At 38.1% G+C, this 3927-nt stretch overlaps 1 pseudogene; it reads left to right on the top strand.

The window, feature by feature from the left end:
* The first annotated feature begins 2978 nt into the window (after positions 1-2978).
* On the top strand, positions 2979-3361 carry LOC136379509 (small ribosomal subunit protein eS27-like pseudogene; annotated as a pseudogene).
* Positions 3362-3927: the final 566 nt, after the last annotated feature.

Genomic DNA, 3927 nt, shown 5'->3' with positions numbered 1-3927 from the left:
AGAGAAAGGGGATGATTGGATAGGATAAACCTGAAGGGAAGGGGGGAGGGCGCTATGGAGAGGGAAGCAAAGGAGATATTTTGGGACATACGGGGTGGGGGAATGCATTCGGGACAACACTAGAATCTATGTAAACACAATAAATTAAAACCACTTAAGAAACAGAATCCAAATATATTTAAAGGTTGATATGTAGCATAATTTTAAAAGTACTATATACATTTAAACTAAATTGATAAAAAGTCAGACGTAATATAAACATTCATAAATTAAAAAAAAAAAAAAAGAATCCTGAATAGTCAAAGTGATCCTGAGGAAAAAGAATGAAGCCAGGAATATCATGCTACCTGATTTCAAATTATACTATAGAGCCACGATAATCAAAACAGCATGGAATTGGAAGAAAAACAGACATATAGACCAATGGGACAGAATCGAGAGCCTAGAAATGAAACCACATTATATGGACAAATCATCTTTGACAAAGGAGACAAAAACACAGAATAGAAAAAGGAAAAGCATCTTCAATAAATGGTGCTTGGAAAATTGGAAAGCCACATGCAAAAGAATAAAACTTAACTAAAATTTTTCCTCTTGCACCAAAATTAATTCAGAATGGATCAAAGACCTAAATATAAGATATGAAACAATAAATTACATAAAAGAGAGCATAGGTACTAAACTCATAGACCTTGGCCATAGAGAAAAATTTATGAATTTGACCTGAAAGGCAAGGAAATAAAGGCAAAAATAAATAAATGGGACTATATCAAACTAAAAAGCTTCTACACAGTAAAAGAAACTGACAACAAAACAAATAGGTAGCCAACTAAATGGGAGATGATAATTTCAAAAAACAGCTCCAGTAAGTAGTTAATATCCAAAATATATAAAGAACTTACAAACCTCAGCAACAAACAAGCAAACAATCCAATTTACAAATGGGAAAAGGACCTAAATAGGCACTTCTCTCAAAAGGACATACCAATGGCCAACAAATATATGAAAAGATGCTCATCTTCACTAGCTATTCTAGAAATTCAAATCAAAACTACAATGAAATACCACCTCACACCTGTTAGATTGGCTATTATCAACAAGATAGGTAATAACAAGAGTTGGAGAGGCTGTGGAGAAAAGAACCTTCATTCACTGCTGGTGAGAATGCAAACTAGTACAATCATTATGGAAGAAAGTATGATGGTTCCTCAAAAAATTAAGAATAGAACTACCAGATGACCTAGCAATCCCTCTACTGGGTATCTACCCCCAAAACTAAAAAAACATTGGAACCTAATGATGCATGCACCCCCATGTTCATTGCAGCATTATTCATGGTGGCTAAGACATGGAAACAACCAAAGATTTCCTCGATAGATGATTAGATAAATAAGATGTGTTACATACATACAACGGAATACGACTCAACCACAAGAAATGATGACATATTGCCATTTACAACAACATGGATGGACCTTGAGAACATTATACTAAGTAAAATAAGTAAGTTAGAAAAAGCTAAGAACTATATGATTTCACACATAAGTGGGATATAAAAATGAGACTCATGGACATAGATAAAAATTAAGTGATTACTAGTGGGAGCGGATGAGGGAAATGGAGTAACGAAGGACATATATATGGTGATGGAAAATGATTTTACTTTGGGTGGTGGGCATACAACATAATCAACAGTTTAAATGCTGTGGAAACATTTGCCTGAAACCTATGTTCTCTAATTGATCAATGTCACCCTTTTAAATTCAATTTTCTAAATAAAAAGAAAAAAGAAAAAGAAAGCTAGTCTATATTGAATAGCACAGTTCTTCAGCTCCTCTTTCCCTCTTGCATCCCAGAATCCTATCAAGTAGGTTTATACCTACACCTACCTCCCCAGTTAGGACATTGGAGAATCTGACTTACCAGGAGCAGACTACTGGATAGTGACAACTGGGGATATCTCATTGAAATGGTTCTGCTCTACCTCCTACAGTGAACAAGCCAGCTTGTTTCAAAACCACAGCGCTTTCAATCTGCTTCTTGTAACTCACTCACTCTTCCATGTGCATGGGCAGTAAGGAATCACCAAAAACCAGAAATCACTTTTAAATAGTAATTTTGCATTATAATAATAGATCCTGGATTATTCGCTTTCTCCTCTTTTCCTTGTCTAAGATTTTGCTTATGGTCCAAGGACTTATTTAAATATTTACCCCCTTCTTTAATATTAACGTGTCCTACATTTACTTAGCTGAAACGGTATCTCAAGGGTTTCCTCCAGGAGAGCAACTGCGACTGAAATATGGAGGAAAAATGGATGCCTTTGACTTTAGTTTGTTGTAGGTGGCCTGCCCTCATCACATTGCCTTCAACTGAGGACTCCTTGTAGCAATGCGAGGCTTCTTGTAGAACTAAAAAGAGAACAATTGTATTTGGTTCAGAGGCAGCCTGACTGGTTCTAGGTCAGAGTATTCTATTATTTGCTATTTTGAATGTGCATGTATGCGTGCGTGTGTGAACATGTATGTATGTGTGTGTACCTATGCACCTATGTGTATGCACACATAACACACTCCACTGCAAACCAGTGAGTGCTTGTCAAGCTTTTTGAAAGAAATGCACCAGGCTGCTGGTGCTGCTTGGCTTTTCTCTCTGTGAAATCAGGAATTTAGCAAAACAATCAAAACCTCAGAGGAGATGCCCTGTTTGCTGAACTCAGAGCCATCCATGTGATCATACAGCAGAAGCCTACCAGTTATGTCATCAACGAGCATCTTGTTTGGTGAATTAAAGCCTGGAAACAATCTCCAAAGAGCATCTCTAGGTTTACTGTCGGAAAAAAAGACACAGAAAGAAAAATGATTGCAGACAGACTTTCTTATCAGTAGTGTTGGTTTTCCCATTAATCTTCCTTTAAGCCCATGATGGCCCTGTGAACTGTTATCTTTAAGTGTGTAAGCTGAAGGTACTCCTGCAGGATGATTGAATTGTTGGGATTTCACTGTCTTAGCCTCCTATGGAAAGTACAAAGACAATCATGTGCTACTTGCCAGGGGTGCTGCCTCAGAGATCTTGCAAGCTGGGTTTGCAAAGGGATCAACTCGCCGTTGGCTAAACCTTTATTACATCTGTCCTTGGAAGAGGAAAAGAAAAAAAACATAAAAAACATCCAGCTAGTTCAGAATCCAAATTCCTGTTTTATGGATTTAAAATGTCCATGTTTCTACAGCTCACTATGGTCTTCGGCCATGCTCAGAGAGTGACTCTTTGTATAGGTTGTTCAACAATGTTGTACCAGCTGACAGGAGGAAAGGCTAGACTCACATACGGTTGTGCATTTAGAAGAAAGCAAAACAGATGATCCACACAAATTCCTAAATTTGTGTTATAGCACAGAAAGCCTTATCAGTTCAGTAATTCTGGTTAATCTATTAAGATACTGTAATTATTCAGTTTGTCCATAAAGTCATGGTGCACTTTTGACCGGTCACAGGAAAGCAACAAAAGACCGTTGAAATGTGAAATCTGCACCAAATAAAAGGAAAACCCTCTCAGTTTCTGTAGGATGATGTGGCAGCATGTGTGCATGCGCAGATGATGACATAACACCGTGTATACAGCGGAGCAGCCCATGACCATGCCAGTCGAGATGTGGATGGTACAGAGGAAAGTTCAGTGTGTTCTGTGGCTCGCTAAATTCAAATCTGTGACCAAAGTGCAATGTGAATATTGGCGCATTTATAATGAAGCACCACCACATAGGAATAACATTACTCGGTGGGATAAGCAGTTGAAGGAAACTGGCAGTTTGGTGGAGAAACCCCGTTCTGGTAGGCCATCAGTCAGTGACGAGTCTGTAGAGGCTATACGGGATAGCTACCTAAGGAGCCCTAAAAAATCTGTGCGTGAGCCCACATCGAACTGCAC

This window comes from Saccopteryx leptura, chromosome 8, assembly GCF_036850995.1.
Source record: "Saccopteryx leptura isolate mSacLep1 chromosome 8, mSacLep1_pri_phased_curated, whole genome shotgun sequence".
Taxonomy (NCBI): Eukaryota; Metazoa; Chordata; class Mammalia; order Chiroptera; family Emballonuridae; genus Saccopteryx; species Saccopteryx leptura.
This window is presented reverse-complemented; position numbering and strand designations above follow the sequence as displayed.